The sequence below is a fragment of the Arachis hypogaea genome, chromosome 10 (assembly GCF_003086295.3).
Source record: "Arachis hypogaea cultivar Tifrunner chromosome 10, arahy.Tifrunner.gnm2.J5K5, whole genome shotgun sequence".
Taxonomy (NCBI): domain Eukaryota; kingdom Viridiplantae; phylum Streptophyta; class Magnoliopsida; order Fabales; family Fabaceae; genus Arachis; species Arachis hypogaea.
The window spans coordinates 60,379,635-60,401,534 of NC_092045.1; positions in this window are offsets into that span (position 1 = coordinate 60,379,635).

Genomic DNA, 21,900 nt, shown 5'->3' on the forward strand with positions numbered 1-21,900 from the left:
CTTTCCTTTCCATCCTCTAAGCCATTCCTACCTTGTAATCTCTGAAAACACTGAATGCACATATCACGGCATCGAATGGTATTAAGAGAGGATTAAAGTTAACAAATTTAGGGCCAAAGATGCATGTTTTCAATCATAGCACAAAATCAGGAAAGAAAATGTAAAACATGCGAATTCTGTGAATAAATGTGAGAATAGTGGATAAAATCCACTCAATTAAGCACAAGATGTACCACGGAATAGTGGTGCATCAGTGACGTTAAAGAAGTACTAGTTGGGAGACACAACAACACTCATATCCTTTCAATTTCAAGGTTTCTAGAGTAGCTTATGTTTAATTCACTTTGGTTGATTGTGTTTCAGTTTTAGTTGTTAGTTATTTAGTTGATAGTTTCTTTGATTTGAACTCCAAAAGTTTTTCTAGTTGCTGGAAGTGCAACCTTGCATGTTGATGACAAGTCATCATAGGCTAGTTTCACAAGTATTTTTCACTTATTTTCATTAGGTTTCATGCACTTTCTTGAGCAATAAATAAGTAATTGGATTGGAATTTCATGCATCCCCTGATTCAATTCAACATGGTTGTTTATATGCTTTTACAAAAGATTTTATGCAAATTTTACTTGATGATATGAATGATGCAAAAACCTTGTGATTATAGCAAACTTTGATGCAGTTGTTTGATTGATATTAGGTGGAAAAAAAGCAGGGGAGAAGAGCACCTTAGCGCTATGCTTGTTTGAAGAACGCTACGCTCCCTTGCAACACAACTCTTGGCGCTACGCTCCCTTTCAAAGCGCGCTACGTTCTACACCCAAGAAAATTTAACTGGCGACGCTTACGCGTAGAAATGGCATTTTTGAAAGGCCACGTGTACGCGTGGCTGATGCGTACACGTGGGTGGGATCTACGTTCTTCACCCAAGAGCGCTGCATTTTTCATCAAAGAGTGCCTTTGATGACCTTCAAAGTTGGATTTAAAATTTGGCTAGCGACGCGTGCGCGTCAGTGGCGCGTACGCGTGGAAGTGGCATTTGTGAAGGATCATGCAAACGCATGGATAGAGCGACAGCATGGAAGTGACATTTTGAAATCCACGCGTACGCGTGGATGACGCGTACAAGTGGGAGAGCGCTCTTGGCGCGAGCTCTATGCTCTCATGGAGAGTGCTGCAAAGGACGCATGGTAAGTACTGAAGCTAGTGATAAAGTTAGTGTCACTAACATCTTCGTGTCATGGTATGCCCACGTTAATGGCCACGTTAGCACCACTAACGTGGACCATTAACGTGGGAACAAGATGGATTATAGCGTTAACGGCAAAGTTAACACCAATAACGCTATCGAAAGTTAGAAAAGGTTGAGTTAGTGGTCACGTTAGTGGCAGTAACATTGGGGTTAATGTAGCTCAAGAGGGTTGGGATGTTAGTGATAAAGTTAGCGTCACTAACATCTTCGAATCAGGATTTACACTTAACGTTAACCCTACTAACACCTTGACTAACCCGAATCATACCTGACTCAACTTCTTTCAACAAGTTGAGCTAAGCCCACTGAGACTATAACTGCTTCAACTCTAGATCAAAGGCCCAGATCCAAGACTTCCAGAACTAACTGAAGATCAGAGAAGTAGTATATATAGGAGTAGTTTTGAACTAGAAAAGGGGGATTAGGATCTGAGGGATCCAAAATTGTAAACACTCTGTACATTTACTTTCTCTGCAATTCAGTTTACTTTACAATGCACTTTTCATTTTTGCTTTCCATTCCTAGAGATATGAACAACTAAACCCCTTTTTATTAGGTTAGGGATTTAATGGATCAATAATAGTTTTCATCTTCTTCTTCTTTTTTTTTCTCTTGATTTTTCTAGAAAGCTTTCGATCTTAATTCAATTGAACAAGTTATCTCGACAGAGAAGCTGTTCATAATTGGGTCTCCTCTAAACCTTGAGAGAGGAATGAGGGGATCATGCTAGAAATGCTTTCTCATGCTGGATTAGGTTGGGGGTTGGACGGATATTGTGACATGTAATGCTAACAATAATTTGACCAACGAAGGTGTGTGTTAGAATCAGTGACCAAACTTCATCTCTTCCCATGAGCAATTAAATCAAGACGTTGGTCAATTGTTCAAGCTTAGAGAGATTGGATTGCCAAGACATTGGGATCCAATCACTTAAGATTGCCAAGAAAGTCAATGAATGCATTAATTGAGGAATAGATGAAGATAAACTTAATCCAGAGAATACAACATCACCTATGCCTAATGAACTTCCCCACTTCTAATCTTACCTATTCTCTTTAGTTTCTACTATTTACTTCAATGTTCATTTTTCCAAATCCCATTTAAGTTTCTGCAATTTTACTTTTTGCAATGGTGCACAAAAGTGCAATCACACTTGCAATTCCGCACAACTAACCAGCAAGTGCACTGGGTCATCCAATTAATACCTTACGTGATTAAGAGTCGATCCCACGGAGATTGTCAGCTTGAAGCAAGCTATGGTTACCTTGTAACTCTTAGTCAGGAGATTAATGATGAAAAAGGTTTTTGTTTGCAATATAATAAAAGAACATGAAGTAAAAAGTACTTGTGGTTCAATAATGGAGAATAGGTTGGAGTTTTGGAGATGCAATGTCTCTGAATCTATGCTTTCCTACTATCTTCTTCTTCACGCACGCAAGACTCCTTCCATGGCAAGCTGTATGTAGGGTGTCACCATTGTCAAAGGCTACTTTCCATCTTCTCAGTGAAAATAGTCTATGTGCGCTGTCACCGCACGGCTAATCATCTGTCGGTTCTCGATCATGTTGGAATAGAATCCAATGATCCTTTTGCGTCTGTCACTACGCCTAACACTCGCGAGTTTGAAGCTCGTCACAGTAATCCCTTCCCAGATCCTACTCGGAATACCACAGACAATGTTTAGACTTTCCGGATCTCAGGAATGGCCGTCAATAATTCTAGCTTATACCATGAAGACTCTGGTTGCACAAGTTCGAACACTGTTGTCAGGAGAGGTACTCAAATTCGTGAAGCAAGAACCCAAGAGATACACATTCAATTTAAGATAAAACGGAGGTGGTTGTCAGACACACGTTTATAAGTTGAGAATGGTGAAGAGTGTCACGAATCATCACATTCATCATGTTTAAGTGCGAATGAATATCTTAGAATGGAAACAAGCGTGATTGAATAGAAAACAGTGGTAATTGCATTAATTCATCGAGACACAGCAGAGCTCCTCACCCCCAGCAATGAAGTTTAGAGACTCATGCCGTAGAGATACAATGTAAAACGTGAAAATATCATGAGGTACAAAATATCTCTCTAAAAGTAGTTTTTATACTCAACTAGTAACCTAGGTTTACAGAAAATGAGTAAACTAAGATAGGTGGTGCAGAAATCCACTTCTGGGTCCCACTTGGTGTGTGCTATGGCTGAGCATTGGAGCTTTCACGTGAATAGGCTATTCCTGGAGTTAAACACCAGCTTTGGTGCCAGTTTGGGCATTTAACTCCAACTTTTATGCCAATTCTGGCGTTTTGACGTCATCAAAGGGCAGAGAGATGGCGTTTTGACGCCATTTTATGTCATCAAAACTCGCGCAAAGTATAGACTATTATATATTTCTGGAAAGCCCTGGATGTCTAATTTTCAACGAAATCGAGAGCGCGCCATTTGGAGTTTTGTAGCTCCAGAAAATCTACTTCGAGTGCAGGAAGGTCAGAATCCAACAACATCTGCAGTCCTTTTTCAGCCTCTGAATAAGATTTTTGGTCAGGTCCCTCAATTTCAGCCAAAAAATACCTGAAATCGTAGAAAAACACTCAGACTCATAGCAAAGTCCAGAAATATGATTTTTGCATAAAAACTAATAAAAATATACTAAAAAGTGGCTAAATCCTACTAAAAACTATATGAAAATACCCCCAAAAAGCGTATAAAATATCCGCTCATCATGCACCTTACATTCCGCCATTTACTTTCAGTCATTTACAGTTCTTGTCAATTACTTTTCTTGCTATTTAATTTTCTGTAATTCTCATTTCAATTCTATTTAGCTCAGCTAGAACACTCCTATAATTAAAGTTGATCAACCAATCAATCCCTATGAGATTCGATCTCACTCTATTGTGATTTTTTACTTGATGACAATTCGGTATACTTGCCGAGGGAAATTTGTAGCGATACAAATTTTCATGCATCAAGTTTATGACGCCGTTGTCGGGGATTGATTTTGTATTGACAATGATTAAATTAGAGGACAACTAGATTGAGCAATTTTCTTTTGCTTTGTTAATTTATTGTTTCTGTTATTTACATTCAGTCTCAGCACTTTTACAATTTTGCTTATTTACTTTCTATTATTAACTTTCTGTTATTTACTTTCTATTATTTACTTATTTACAATTTTGCTTAACTAATCCACTAACTATTTGATAAATTGCATCACTCACACTAAATAACAACCTTAACAAGAGTGATTTCTTCACTTTTCTCTTGCTTATGCATTCTGTTGATTGTATGACAGGTAGAAGAAGAGGAGCTTTAACCTCTTTTGAATCTGAACCTGAGAGGACCTTCCTTAGATTAAGGAGGAAAGTAAGATGGAATAAGGCTGTTGGTGTAGAGGAAGAAGAGGGTGACTTAAATATGAACATGGAGGATGATATGGAGAACCATCATGAGGAAAAAGTGCATAACCATGCTAGAGAGGGTGCAGCCAACCATGCTGGGCAAGAGAGAAGAGTTTTAGGCTCTTATATTAATCCAAACCCAGGAAACTGTGGAAGTAGTATCCAAAAACCAACCATCTATGCCAACAACTTTGAGTTAAAGCCTCAACTCATCACTGTTGTTCAAAACAATTATTCATTTAGAGGTAGTGCCTAGGAAGATCCTAACCAACATCTAACCACATTTGTGAGGATATGTGACACAGTGAAGTCCAATGGGATCCACCCAGACACCTATAAGCTGTTATTGTTTCCATTTTCCCTTAGGGATAAAGCAGCAAAGTGGTTAGAATCCTTTCCAAGGGAGAGTCTGACAAATTGGGAAAATGTGGTAAACAAGTTCTTGGCAAGATTCTACCCTCCTCAAAGAGTCAATAGATTAAGAGCTGAGGTCCAAACGTTCAGGCAACAATATGGTGAAACTCTTTATGAAGCATGGGAAAGGTATAAAGACTTGATAAGAAGGTGCCCACCAGGCATGTTCAACGAATGGGTGCAGCTACACATTTTCTATGAAGACTTGTCTTATGAATCAAAGAAGGCATTAGATCACTCTTCAGAAGGATCTCAAAAAAAGAACAAAACCATTGAAGAGGCCATAAACATCATAGAGACTATGTCCAACAACAGAGGAGCAAAGGAGCAAAGGAGCTGAATCACATGGATGCATTGTTGTCTAAAAAATAAGATGATTACCAAGCAATTGGTTGACCTTACCAAGCAGATGGAAAGGAATCAAGCTGCAGCTGTCACCACTCAACCACCAGCCTAAGAAGAGTTGAATGAGGAAGGAGTCGATTAGGAACAAGCCAACTATGCTAGAAACTCATCAAGCCCCATGATCCATACTCCAAGACTTATAATCAAGGGTGGAAGAACCACCCAAACTTTGGGTGGGAAACCAGCAAAACCAAGGCCAAGACCATAGACCTCACAAGAATTATGATGTAGCCATCAAGAAACTTGAGATACAGATTGGATACCTATTCAAGCAAATTCCTAACCACACTCCTTGCATTAACACCAATGCAAACTCAAAGGAGGAAAGCAAGGCCATCACACTCAGGAGTGGAAAGGAATTGAAGGAGGTTTCAAGAAAAACACAAGAGAAAGGAAAAGATAAAAATCTGAATGATAAAGAAGAAAAACAAGTACCTACATCCAACCCACCTCCAAACAAAAAATTTCTAAGATCATACACTTCAAGAGCTCCTTACCCTCAACGATTGAAGAAGAATGACAAGGACAATCAATTTTTTATATTCTTGCAAGTTTTCAAGAGACTTTAAATCAATATTCCCTTTGCTGAAGCACTAGAGCAAATGCCACTCTATGCCAAGTTTTTGAAGGAGTTGATGACCAAGAAAAGGAGCTGGAGAAATGATGAAACTGTGGTATTAACCGAGGAGTGTAGTGCTATTATTCAGTACAAATTACCCCAGAAATTGAAGGACACATGGAACTTTCAAATCCCTTGTATCATAGGAGAAATTACAGTGGAAAAAGCCTTATGCAATTTGGGAGCTAGCATCAATTTAATGTCCATAGCAGTGATGAGGATGAAGATTAAGGAAGCCAAACCAACAAGAATGGCACTTCAATTAGCTGACCGATTATTCAAATTCCCTCATAGGAGAATTCTAAATGCAGAATGTAAATTGACAGAAAAGTAAATGGCAGAAAGCTAAATTGACTGAAACTTAAAGTACCAGAAATTAAAAAGAGCTGAATCTTAAATCACACGAAAAGCAAATAACTGGATCTTAAGGTGCAGAAATATTAAATGGTAGGGAAACTTAATTGCATGAATAATAAAGGGATTTGGGGGAATTAAAAATAGAACTATACAACATGAAATTGCAGCAGGTACAGAGGAATTAAAGTGAAAGAGATTCAAAGGAAGTGATTCGTCAGGGATTGGAGATACTATAATCCTTCATGAATCAATTGGGTCTCACTCATTTCTCAATCATTTAGTAGATCTATGGAAGATTGAAATTGATTGGATCCCAATTCCTTGGTAATCCAATCTCTCTAATCACAGTCAATCTTGCCAATTCTTTGATCTAATTGTCATGAGAAGATGTTAAGTGTAAATCTCTCATCCATAAGCCACACTTACTCCCAAGATCTCAATTTCTCCCAAATGGTGTTGATCAAGAGAGTAGTGAAAGATAGAGCTCCAATTCTAATGCAAGTGATTCCCCTTCCGAGGCTCACACAAGTATTCAACTGAATTCAACCTCCTTCCAGAGTGAAGAATTCTAAATCAACACAGAAGATATCCAATAGCTACAAAAATGAATTGAGAAGAAGAGGAATTTCATTGATTCATTGGAATTACAATAGAGCTCCTCCCCCTAATGAAAGTGGTGTTTAGTTCATCATTGCTCTAGTACTAAAACAGAAAGGTGATTGTAGAAGAAAATGAAGAACAGAAAGGAGAATAAACCAGATCTCCAAATCTAAAGAAAACTCTCTAAAGAAAACTCAAAGAAAACTAGAAAAAAATATGAAAATCAGATCTAATCCCAAAAAGCCCCATATGAAATCAAATTTTCTTCCACTTATACACTTTCTAATTCAGTCATTCAGTGCATGGAGTGGGCTTCTTGGCCTTCTAAAGAAGTGGGTCCAAAATTGGTGCTTTCATGCAGTATCAAATGAACGTAGCGGTCTTTCACCGACGCGTGCGTGTCCTTGGTGCGTGCACGTCCCTTGCATCATTCCCCATCGACGCTTGCGCGCACTACATGCGTGCTCATTGATGCTGTCTTTTGCCTCAATCATGCTCGCGCGTACCATACATGCGTGCGTGTCCTTTGGCAGCATTCATTGAACGAATGCTACATTCACACCATGAACGCTCTTCACACATACGCATCCTTTGCGCATGCGCGTGGATGATAAAACTTCAGTTCTGCGCCCCAGCATCATGTACGCGTCTGCATCCATCACTACTTTGTCACATCGACGCGTGCGCGTCGATGCCCACCTTCAAATTCAAATTCTGAAAGTATCGCAGGCATTCACTCCAAGTGAACGTAGCGTTTGTTGTTGGTGAACGCTGATCCTCAATCCACGCGTGCGCATCATGCGTGCGTATGCGTGGATTTCCAAATTGCTCACCCAGGCGGAGGCGTCTTGTACGTGTGCACATCATGTGTGAATGTAGCATTCATCAAATGAACGCAGCGTTCGTCTGTACCTTGCTTCTTAGCCCTTTTCTCTTCATCATATTTTCACCTACCATCAACTAAACAAGCAATCAAAGTCTCACAAAAATTGTAAGGTTCATAATAATCAACTAAATTGTGCATAAACCTCATATTTTTGCATTAAATCAACAATGTTTGATTGAGCCAAGATGAACATGAAATTTCACTCCAATTACTTACTTATTATGCAAGAAAGTGTAATAAACCTAATAAAAGCAAGGAAAAATGCTAGTAAAACTAGCATAAGATAACTTGTCATCATGGGGTCTTACAATAGATATTCGTACCTTTTGGCGAGGTTAAGGGCTAGAAAGATTTGGAGATTCTAATCTGACAACATTTGAAATCAAACCCGGAGGACAACCGACAAAAAACTTTGATGCTTAAGTCAGGAGTATTTTAGGTTATAGTGGTGAATAATGTATATCTACTGAGTTTCCCTTTTTTCTTTATTATATTTTTTTGATGTAATTGTTATTAGTAATTTATTGTCTTTAATATATGTTTTTAATGCTATGATTTGACAATTTTGTGAGTTGATGACTTTATTAGTCTTAATGACTTAGCTGTTAGCTAGTAACGTACTTTTCTCATTTATTCGTATTCTTGATACGCCATCTTATCTAGAATAATGTCCCAACCAAGATTTGTTGACTAAACAACTTTGTCAAGAATACCCAAGTTAATGGACCAAGGCCAAATAATTTTTTTTACTCATTGGATTTTAAGCACCAAAAATTTTTTAAGAAAACCTTTCAATTTTTCTTGAGAAGTTATAACTTTCCTTGGTTTGCGAACTGTCAAGTTTTAATTGTAACATCTCTCTTCATCAATCAATGCCACATTGCCCTTCAATTAAATAAGTCCATTTTAACTTTCACTACTCATTTTACTCAAAACTCCCCAAAACTCTTTTCTCTTTGTTGTATTTTTCTGAGAAATCCTTGAATGTCTTCTTCCTTCTTTCAGAGTCAATGGAGGAAGGTTTATTCGCCGCTGCCATCTTCAAGTGCATCACTTACACTACAGGAAATTCATGAGATACTGTCGGATTTAACTGCAAATTTACCAAAAAGGTTTGCCAGTAATATGTTTATCATCGGAATAAATATGATGTATAAGCCTAGATAGATTTTTTCGGCCGCCACTAATTACTGTCGGAAAATTCCTTGAAAATTTTTACCATCGAATTTTTTTTGATAAATCTGACGGTAATATATTACTAATTAATAATTAAATTAATAACTACTGGCAGATTTAACTGACAGTAAATCCAATGAAAAATTTAAAATTTAAATCTTTTTTAAAAATTTGTTTAAAAATTAATGTATAATTTTAAATATTTAAATTCAATAATTTTCAAACTAATAAATCAGAAAATACAACACTAATTAACTTAGAAAATAATTAACTTAGAGAATAATAAACTTAGAAAATTAACAACAATAAACAATAAGTCAATAATTAACTTAAAAAATAAACAAGTAAAGATTAACTCAGACAATTAACAACGATCAATTAATTAACCTAAGAAATAATTAACTCAGATAATCATAAACTTAAAAAATTAACCATAATAAATAATAAGTCAATAATTAACCCAAAAAATAAACAAGTTAAGTTTAACTCAGACAACTAACAATAATCAACTAATTAACTTAGAAAGCAATTAACTTAGATAATAGTAAAACTTCGAAAAGTAACAACAATAAACAATAAGTCAATAATTAACTCAAAAAATAAACAAGTTAAGATTAATTTAGAAAGTTAACAACAATCAACTAATTAAATCAAAAAATAATTAACTCAGATAGTAATAAACTTAGAAAATTAACAATAATAAATAACAAGTCAATAATTAACTCAAAAATTAAACAAGTTAAGATAAGACAAATAATAATAATAAACTAATTAACTCATAAAATAATTAACTCAAATAATAATAAACTTAGAAAATTAGCAATAATAAACAATAAATCAATAATTAATTCAAAAATGAATAAATTAAAATTAACTCAGACAATTAATAATAATCAACTAATTAACTTAGAAAATAATTAACTTAAACAACACTAGAACAGAAATCAGAACAATACAGTTGAAGATCTTACACTTACAGAAATCAGAACCATTAACTCAGCCAATGTTCTCACTTGAACTGATATCAAATTACATAATTTGACTTTCATGTTTTATTTCACAGCTTTCTTCTGATTGCCTGAATTCATTTTTGTTATTATGATAATCCAATTAATGAAAGAGTAAGATGCAAGTCAATAATAACTAATTACATCAAATTAAAGAAATTATCTATATCTACACAACAATTTAAAATTGAAAAACTGAAAGAATTCAGTATAAAAACCTTTATGAAATAAATACTAAAAAAAACTTAGTAAAAAGTGAAGTTAGTGAACTCACCCACACCACAGTAGTAGAACCAAAAACATAGCGACGGAGGAATCAGTGACATGGCAAGAACTAAGTATGACTAAAAACGAGAATGCGAGGCGGCGAGAACGTCTAAACCACGGATCATAGTCACTGAAGAAGGAGGAGATAGGGTTACGATTTCAAAAAGGGGTTAGGGTTCTTTTTATTTAAAATGAAGTAAAAACAGGGATGAAATAGGAAGAAGGATGAGGGCAACCTACCTGGGAGAGGGAGGAGAGATGCAGGTCGGCGATTGAGGTGCAACGATGGAGCGACCAACGTGTCGTAAGGAGCACCTAGCAGAGTTTATGTAGTCTTTATACGTTGTTGGTACTGGCCGACGCTGGAGGAGGGATTGCCACAAGTGATTTGGGATGAGAGAGAGGGGGAGAGAGAGAAAGAGAGGGAGAGCAGAGAAGGTTAGAGATAGTATTTCAAAAATGAGTGGGGAGAGGATTTGTGGTTCGAATTTTGGGCAAGATTACCATGGAATTTTCTGCTGGTAAATCTGATGGTAATCTCGGCGCCAATTTTTCTTTTTTTCCCTTCTATTTATTATCGGTGAATTTACCGTAAAAAATCGAATCCGATGGTAATCTTTTTATCTGTTGAGTTTATTTCAAATCCGTTAGCAAATCCACCGATAAATCCGTTACAAACATTTGATGCTAAATCTGACAATATTCAATATTTTTCTTGTAGTGTTAGTAACTTCCAACAAATCCAAGTAAGATCTTTGCCTCTTCATTTTGAATCATATTTTTTTCGAACGTTATATATATATACTTTGTTGAAACTTTCTATATTCTAGAATTCTTACTTTCCTTCACTGTAACATGCATTCTTTAAATGATTATAGCATTTATCTTTCTAGTTTTGGTTAAGAGAATGTAGTTGAGGTACCACTATTTTAGTTTCCCCTAATTTGAGTAGTATTAGTTGAGGCTTTTATTGCCCCTTTCTGGGTTTTTTAGGGATTGGTAGGTTTTCTTTGAATTTTCTTAATGATTTTTGAAATTGTTCCTTTGTAATGTACCGGTGGTGCCACTATAGGTTTTCTCGAGATACCGAGTGTAAAACCTGCGAAATTAGTAAATAATTAGCTAATAAATTAATTATTAATCCAAGAAATTAGAAAATAGAATTTTATAGTTTAATGTGGTAGGATTAATTAAAATATAAAATTTGACACTAAGTTTAAATAATTTGACCCAAAATTGGATTGAATGGGTCAAACCAGGCCCGAGGCCCACTATATAAATAAGCAAACTTAGCCTCCACCCTTAATGAAATGCCATTCACGCTGCAAGTAAGAGAGAGAGAGAGAGAGAGAGAGAGAGAGAGAGAGAGAGAGAGAGGTGGTGGTGAGAAGAGAAGTGAAAGTTACTATTCACTTCGCTTTTTCAATCGCCCGTAACTTTTGATCCGAAGGTCCGATTGACGAGCTGTAAAATCCCATCCAGCAAAATACCTTGCTTAAGTCAGGGTATTTCTACTAGAAAGAACATTACGTAACCTTTTCTAGTATTTACTACTTAATTATCGAGCCTTTGTATCGAGTTCGCATTTCAGTTCTAAGAAAATGCCAAAAAATTTTGTTTTTATTCATTAAAGTCATGTTTCAAAGGTTTCCAACAAATAATAATCACATAAATATTATTTATAATAATTCTTATACAAAAGAAACCAAATGAAACTCAAATTTAATATTTTAAACCTACCCCTCTACGTAAAATAAGGTCTCAAGGGACAATAGCGAGGGGACTCTATGAAAGCAATTAAAGTCGTCAAAAAAGCCTACTAATTGCTCGCAGTTTCAAATTGCGTCTTCAAACCTGAGTCACTGAAAGGGTGGAAATTTGGGGGTGAGAACCAAACCACATGTTCTCAGTAGAGGATGAGAATTCCGTTTGAAGAATAAAGCGCAAATAGTTAATTTTGTTCAGAGACATCTAAAAAAAAACTAACCTTCTTTAAAAGCATTAGTTAGTTATTCAAAATCCTAAACCCATATTTTTCTTTATAATACACAAAATACCTTGCTTAAGTCAGGGTATTTCTACTAGAAAGAACATTACGTAATCTTTTCTATTATTAATATCCTTACTTAAGCAAGGTATTTTGCTGGACGGGACGTTACACGAGCTATCAGTGACTACGCATTCATCTTGGAATTCTCTACAAAACTCACCCAACAATATGGTAAGGAGATTCTGATTTCATGTCTAGTTCTCCCCTCTTCAATTCATGATTTTTGGGTTTTAGATGTTGAGAGTTTTGGTGTTTTGATGGTTTAGGTGAACTCTAGCGGTGGGTAATCACCAGATTTTGTCCATTTGACTCGTGGGTAATGGTAAGAAAACCCTAACCCTTGTCAAATTACTGAATTTGTGAATCCTAAGGCAATTCTAGTGTTGTTTTATGAAAATTTAGATTGAATTATGTATTTGGAAACAATTTGGTAATATTGGAGGCAAATTGGAAAAGTTAGGAGCTTGAGCTTGAACTTTGGGCCTGTGGATATTTGCTAACGGATGATACTTGAGGCGTTCCAAGCTTAGGGAGGAATCGGCCAAGTTATGGTCTCAGTTTCTCATAACTAAAATATAATGTGTCACAAAAACTTAGGTTAGTTGATCGTAAGATAAGAATGGAATTATTGATGATGTGATGATTAAGATTGGTTAGTATGTATGTTGGTAAGTAAGTTTGAGATTGTGATTGATGCTGTTATGAGTGATGTGTTTAATATTGTATGTGACTGTTGGTAAATAATAATGTTGATGTTGTTAATGAATTGGGATTTGGAAGGTATCTATGAGACTTAGTGATCTGCTGTTGTTGTTGGTGAAATAACATAATCTTGTGGAACTTGATGATATATATATATATATATATATATATATATATATATATATATATATATATATATTGTCTTTGTGTGAAATTATCGAGCAAACTGATAATAATTGTGGATTGATGTGTTGAGAGGTGTTATGATGTTGTTGAGGCTAGTTTGGAGCTTTTGTGGTAAGATTTGAGTTGGTTTTAAAAGGTTTGAAGTGTGTATGTTTTTAAAGTTGAGGTTTGCGAATTTTAATGAAAATCTATAACTTTTGTACAATTTTGATGGTGCATAACTTGGGTTTCGGAACTCCAAATTTTTTCAAACTTGTCTTGAAAGAAAATTTGGTTCGAGAGATTTACATCGTTTGCTAAACGGATGAAAAATGTTTTAAAATGAGAAAGTTATGCACGATCAAACTTTGGTGAGCAAAATAGGGATTCCAGAGTTAGCAGCTTTTGAAACTTCTACTATGCATGCGTACGCAAGGAACACATGCGACGTGACCGACCCTTTCAGGTTTGGCATCTCACATACGCTAGCAAGATGCTTGTGCACATGAGCAAGGTTCTTGCGTACACGAGCAAAAAAAAATACGCACCCACGCGTACGCGTGGCCCATGCATATGCGGGATCCTTATTTTCAGCAAAGTGAATTATGTGTTTTTAAACTATTCCTCTGGCTTTCAAAACCTTTATAACTTTTATCTAAAGGCTGGCAGTAGGTTTTTAGGCTGTGGAGTGCGGGTAAACATATTGGATGAATTAATTTGATGTTGAGGGAGGTTGTAAAGCTGAGATTTGTTATTGAAGGGTGCTGAAAATGTTGAATGTGAGAATAATGATAATTGATTAAGGTTAAACAAATGTATGTTTGTGATAGTTGGGTAGTAGCAAGGATGATGGTTCGTCCCGGTTGCTCCAGGTCAATGCTTGAGATTTGATAATAATGGTGTTTGATTAAGACTGAGTGAATGTATGTTTAAGATATCTGGGAGTAGCAAGGATTGTGGTTCGTCCCGCTTGCTCCAGGTTAGTTATTGAGATACCTAGGCAGTAGCAAGCATTGTGGTTCATTCCAGTTGCTCCAGGTCAATGATTGTGATGAATGGGTAGTGGCAATATCAGTGGATTATTCCACTTGCTCCAGGTTGAGCTTTTAAACTTTTGCATGGGTAGTAGCAGTAGTAGTGGTTCTTCCACTCACTCTGGGTTAAGCGGGTAGTAGCAAGGGGGTTGTAGCTCAAACTCACTTGCTCCATAATAGGTGTTTCTATCTATGGTTAGCTACCAAGACATTGTGGGTTGGCTATATATCCGACAGATGATATCATCAGACATAGGATAGGCATGCATTATATGCATCTATGTGTTTGTTTGGTGTGCTTTGTTGAGAATATCTAATTGATCATAAGAATTACTTGCTACTTGTTTATCTACTTAATATGATTTCTACTTGTGATTTCTTTGCATGTAATACCTGTATTTGAAAAAAAATTATTCCAATGGCGGTTGGGAGGTTTGGAGGGGTTGGAAAGGGGAGTGTTAGACTAGAAGGAAGATCCTTAGTTAGTTGCCTAATTTACTTTTGATTTAGTTATGTTTTATAAGATTAAATCAGATGCTGGAAGTTCTAGGATTGCCTTTGACTTTCCCAGGACCTTATATGTTAGTTATGTGGGGACCATTACCTTGCTGAGAATCTCCGGTTCTCATTCCATACGTGTTGATGTTTTTCCAATGTAGGTTGAAAAGTATTACACAATATATTCTGGAAACTCTGAGGAAGCAAAGAACTCTTAGGACTCAGGGTTGTTTTTTAATTGTATTTATATATGTGTATATAGATTCTCCACCTTGTATTTTATGTTTGTTCCTTTTAGAGGTTGACTCGGAGAAACAGGTTATCGGTTTTCTGTTTGGGGTTACTTTGGGGTGTATATATATGTATATGTATACTCTAATCGGTCCTTACTTCACAGGCCAAGCCTAGAGCTATATTTTTGAAACTCTGATTTTATACATATATTATCTTTCCGTTCAATCTTATCTACCTTTCTACTTTTATCCGATCGTGAGTGTTACGTTATTCTGTTTGTATTTTGTTCAATAACTTTTTTTCAAGGCTCGTAGACAAACCTTGTTTTTAAATATATTATATATATGATTTTATTTTTAGAGGTCGTAATATCTCACCACCTCTGTTTTATGACTTAAGCATAAGACTTTGTGTGGTAGGGTGTTATATTATGGTATCAGAGCAGTTCGCTTATGTAGAGCCTAAGGGATGGACTGACTATGCTTCTGAGCATACTCTGGCTGTGTTTATATGCTATTTAGGATGTCTGCTTGACATGTATAGCATAAATGTTCATGAGCATCACCTTTGGATATTCAAAGCACTAGACTCGAGATATTAAGACTGATCATCTTAATATCGATTGTTCGGTGTGAACAAGACCCAAAGGGCATCTCGTGGACGCGAGTGAGAAGATACGACTGATTTTAGGGTTTCTCCTGTGCGAGCTACTACTAAAAGGGATAGAGTGAGTTACTTAGGATATTGTGATAGAGGCGGTGATGGATTAGGTTGAGATACTACCAAGGATTCGAAACTCGTGCAGCTGAACAAAGGGTTGATAGCATTTAGTTAAAGAGATGAAGAGATTCAAGGAGTGTTCTGGCAGAGTATGTGAATGATTAAGATCTTAGTGGCTTATAATTAGAGTAACGCTGTGGAAACACGGTAAATTTGGTGCCTCTAGAATTGTAGTGACGTGAGAAAGACGTATTGGGATATGAGAATGAACTGAGGATTGACATAGGAGTGAAGAACGGAGAGTGCATATATATTGGTTTAGGATAGAATGATATTACTCAAACTAAGAGATAGAGTAATTGTTTAGTGTTTGAAATAGTTGAGAAGAACTTGATATTCAAATTGAATTAGATGGCACTTATACAGGATGAGAAAATTTGCAGTCGTTAATAAAAAGAACTAGACTAAGTTAAAAGTGAAACAAATGGGTATAGCTTAGGCTTGAATTTGATTAAGTTTATGATCATGTACCTGAGACTAGAGAATATGAATTAATTTTTGAATTAATATTGGGAGAATGGCAAAATGAATGGTAAAAGGTCGGTTAAATCTAAGAGGGTGTATATGAAGACTTGAGAGCGAATTTTCGATAACGAAAATTTCTGTTAGGGGGTAGGATGTAAAACCCATGAAATTAGTAAATAATTAGCTAATAAATTAATTATTAATCCAAGAAATTAAAAAATTGAATTTTATAGTTTAATGAAGTAGGATTATTTAAAATATGAAATTTGACACTAATTTTAAAGAATTTGGCCCAAAGTTGGGACGAATGGGTCGAACCGGGTGAAATGGGCTTGAGGCCCGCTATATAAATAAGCAAACTCAGCCTTCACCCTTAATGAAATACCATTCACGCTGTAAGAGAGAGAGAGAGAGAGAGAGAGAGATAGAGAGAGAGAGCAAGGGAACAGTGGTAAGAAAAGTGAAAGTTACTATTTACTTCGATTTTCAATCGCCCGTAACTTTTAATCTGAAGCTCCAATTGACGAGCCATCAGTGGCCACGTGTTCATCTCGGAATTCTCCATAAAACCCACCCAACAATTTGGTAAGGAGATTCTGATTTCGTGCCCTGTTCTCCCCTCTTCAATTCTTGATTTTGGGTTTTGGATGTTGGTGCACGAATTTTCACACTTCGTACAATTGAACCAGCAAGTGCACTAGGTCGTCCAAGCAATACCTGAGTGAGTCAAGGTCGATCCCACGAGGATTGTGGTTTGAAATAAGCTGTGGTTATCTTGTTGATCTTAGTCAGGCGGATAGAAAAGTTGTTAGATTTGTTTAAACGCATAAAAGGAAGATAAAGAGAACTTAAATCGGTTGATATATTTGGAATGATACGAAGATGGTTAAGGCTTGGAGATGCTTTGTTCTTCTGGATTAATCTGGTCTTAGTGTCTCCTTCAACTGTGAATGATTTCTTCAATGGCAGGTTGTATGTGATCAACGCCGGTTGAGAGATCGCCAATGCTCCTTCAGATGTGAACCCCAGGTTTAGGGTGGATCCATTCTGATTGAGGGTGAAGCTCCTGCAGTTCATTCTCCTTAGTGATCCTACTCAAAATGCCACAAACATGGTTGAATCTTCTAGATCAGAGAATGATGCGCCTTTGGTTCTAGCCTCTACTACAAATACTCTAATCTCCCCATACCTCGGCTGAACTAGTGGTTTAATGCTAGTGGTTTAATGCTTTCCAGTTATGTAGTCACACGAACCCAAGAAGAACACGGGTGGTTGTTAGCCACACGGTCTTAGAATGAAGAATGAAGCTACATCTTAGAATAGAGAATCAAACACAAATTGAGAAAGAACAGTAGTACTTTATTAATCCATAAAACTCAGCAGAGCTCCTCCCCTCAAAGTGATAGAGAGTACAATGTGAAGTTCAAAAATATGGTGTAAAGTGATTGAATGTCCAAAATGAATAAAAGTTCTCAAATAAATACTAGACTAATGACTAAGGATTACATAAAAAGGGTAAACAGTCTTTTCGTGCTAAAATTCACTTCCGGGGCCCACTTGGTGAGTGTTTGGAATGAGCTTGATTAAGATCCACATGCTAAGAGGCCTCTAGGGGGTCCTTCTTGGGCGTTGGACGCTGGTCTCTTCTCCTTTGGGCGTTGGACGCCTGGACTGGGGTAGATGGCTGGCGTTGAATGCCAGTTTTGGGCCTTCAATGCTGAAGCAAAGTATGGACTATTATATTTCTGGAAAGCTCTGGATGTTAGCTTTTCATATTTATTGAGAAAGCTCTATTTGGATATCTATTGATGCAAGTGGAAACTGTCTCTCAACAAATTTCCTTCGGCAAGTGTACCGAATTGTCGTCAAGTAAAACTCACAATAGAGTGAGGTCGAATCCCACAGAGATTAACGGATTAAGCAATCAATGGTTAATTGATTATCCTAGTTAGACGAATCATATTGGAGTGATAAGTAACAAGGAAATGTAAATGGCAGAAAAGTAAAGAAAGCAATAGAGTGCAGAGAAGTAAAATGGCAAGAAAAGTAAATGTAAGAACTAAAAATAAAATGAACATTGGGATCAAGAGATATTGCAATCCTCCGGATCAAGTTCATTATCATCTCTTCCTCAATCATTCATTGATCTCCTTGGCAATCTTAAGTGATCGAATTACAATTACTTGTAATTCAATCTCTCAAATCTTGATCAATAGCCAATTCCTTGGTCAATTGCTCATGAGAAGAGATGAAGTATGGTCACTGATTATACCACATGCATTCCCAAATCAAGTGTTGGAGGATTATAGTCACATATCCTTCCAAACCTAATTTGCTACAACATGAGAAAGCATTTCTAGCATGATCTCTTCATTCCTCTTCCAAGGTTCAGAAGAGATCCAAGTATGAATAGCTTCTTTTCCAAGATAACTATCCAATTGGATGAAGATCGAAAGCTTTCAAGCAAAATCAAGAGAAAAGATAGAAGAAGAATAATAAGAACTACACTTAATCCATTGAATCACAATAGAACTCTCTAACCCAATGTAAAGCGTTAGTTGATCATTGCTCTACCAAAATAGAAAAAGAAAGAAAGTGCAGAAAAGTAAATATGAAGATTAAAACTGAAAATAAACTTCAAAATTCATAAAGGAAAAGTACAAAGAAAGAAAAGGAAAAGTGTGTGAGGGGAGGGAGTCCAAAGACCCCTCTTCAATCCCCTAATTCCCGAATTCCGAATTCCCTCCTGACTTGAATGTAAAAACCAAGGCCTTTATATAGACTCTCCTAACTTACAAAATGAAATTAAAAGCAAATTACAATAAAATGAAAATTCCTATTCTAGATGCTTCTTGTGGCCTTGATTGGTTGACACTTGTGGGCTTGCTTGCTTGAGCTTTGTAGTGGACTTAAGAGAGAAGTGAGTCAAGTTGAGATCCAGGTGCTAAAGTTAGCCACACTAACGCTACAAGTGTGGCGTTAGTGCTACAGTTATTGTGGCTAATGTTGCACTTGCTGCCCAGTTGGTATTTTTGGGGCGTAAAAGATGCCTCTTGTTTGTGCTCCAATTTCATGCCCACTATAGAGTATTATATATCGTTGGAAAGCTCTGAATGTCAGCTTTCTAACGCAACTAGAATCACCTCAATTGGACCTCTGTAGCTCAAGTTATGCTCCTTTGAATTGGACATGGTCGCTGGCCTAGTTGCTAGCGTTAATGAAAAACTTGAGTGCCAATAACGCTAGCGATCAGGGCTTCATTATTTCCAGTTTCTGAAGCTCAAACTTAGTGTCCACCCCATACTATTATATATTTTTGGAAAGCCCTGAATGTCTACTTTCCAATGCTTTTAGAAGCGCATCATTTGGAGCTCTACAACTCGAGTTACACTTCTTGGAAGATGAAGAGGTCAGCTGGCCTTACTACAGGTTAATACCATGTTCATCTTCGCAATTTCGGGGCAGGTTTCTCCCTCAAATTTATTGTCAACCATGTAGTGCCATATATGCTTGGAAAGCTCTGGAATCCTACTTTCCAATGCCACTGGAATCACCTCATTTGGAGCGTTGTGGCTCAAGTTATGCATGTTTGAAGAAGGCATGGTCAGGCTGCCAGGTGGGACTTTTGCCCACGTTAACTCCCACGTTAACTTAGTTAACGTGGGAGTTAACGTGGCTCATAGTAGCTTGTGTGGGCTAATTCCAACGTTAGTGACAATGTTGGGTGTCACTAACGTTGGCAATCACCTCCCTTCTTCACGTTAGCTTCCACGTTAACTAGGTTAACGTGGGAGTTAACGTGGCTTATTGGGGCTTGTGTGGGTTCCTTCTAACGTTAGTGACAATGTTTGGTGTCACTAACATTGTCGACCACCTTGTTTCTTCACGTTAGCTTCCACGTTAACTAGGTTAACGTGGGACTTAACGTGGCTTATTGTGACTTGGCCAATGTTAGTGATAAAGTTGAATGTCACTAACGTTGGCTTTCCCTTTACTTCTTAACGTTAGAGGCCACGTTAACTAAGTTAACGTGGCAACTAACGTGGCCACTTATGAGCTTGGTCCAACGTTAGTGATAATATTAACTGTCACTAACGTTGGCTCCATTTCCTTTCTTCAAAGTTAATGCCACTAACTTTTCTCACTAACGTTGGGGCTTTCCTTCCTTCCACATTAGTGCCCACGTTAGTGTAACTAACGTAGCCACTACCGTGGCTCTTCTCTTCTTCTTTTGGCCTGAAGTCAATCAAACAAAGTGCATCAAAGTCTTGCTCTTAATCATGGGATCATGCATCATCCAATTTATCATATAATTCATGCATAATTCTCATGAAATCATTCAAAATTCACAATGTTTGTTTGAATCATGGTATGATTGCATTTTCAACCAAATACTTGCTTATTTCCTAAGAAAATGCATGAAACTACCCTAAAAACAGTAAAGAAAAGGTCAGTGAAACTGGCCAAAATGCCCTGGCACCATCTATATCTTTAGTAAAGCTCTTTCAAGTTCAAGGAGGTCAGCTCTGGATAGCATCTGCAGTGCTTTCTCTGCCTATGAATCAGACTTATGCTCCAACTCTTCAATTTCAGCCAGAAAATACCTGAAATTGTATAAAAACACAAAAACTCATAGTAAAATCCAAAAATGTGAATTTTAAACTAAAACCTATGAAAATATATTAAAACTTAAACAAAACATAATAAAAACTAATTGAAAATGATGGCAAAAAGAGTATAAAATATCCACTCATCAGATGTTGAGAGTTTTCGTGTTTTGATGGTTTATTTGAACTCTAACGGCGGGTAATCACCAGATTTTGTCCATTTGACTAATGGGTAAAGAAACCCTAACCCTTGTCAAATTACTGAATTTGTGAATCCTAAGGTGATTCTAATGTTGTTTTATGAAAATTTAGATTGAATTATGTGTTTGGAAACAATTTTGTGACATTGGAGGCAAATTGGAAAAGTTGGGAGCTTGAGCTTGAACTTTGGGGCTGTGGATATTTGTTAACGGTGGATACTTGAGGCGTTCCGAGGTTAGGGAGCAATCAACCAAGGTATGGTTTCGATTTCTCGTAACTAAAATATAATATGTTGCGAAAACTTAGGTTAGTTGACCGTATGATAAGAATGGAATTATTGATGATGTGATGATTAAGATTGGTTAGTAAGTTTGAGGTTGTGATTGATGTTGTTATGAGTGATGTGTTTAATATTGTATGTGATGGTTGCTAAATAATAATGTTGATGTTGTTGATGAATTGGGATTTGGAAGGTATTTATGAGGCTTAGTGATTTGCTATTGTTGTTGGTAGTGAAATAACGTAATCTTGTGGAGCTTGATGATATATGTATATATGTATATAAGTTGATGATGTTGTTTGAAGTTGTCTTTATGCAAAATTATTGAGAAAAATGATTATAATTATGGATTGATGTGTTGAGAGGTGTTATGATGTTGTTGAGGCTAGTTTGGAGATTTTGTCGAGTGTGTATGTTTTAAAACTTGAGGTTTGTGAATTTTAATGAAAATCTATGAATTTTGTTCAACTTTGACGGAGCATAACTTGGCTTCTGGACCTCTAAATTTTATC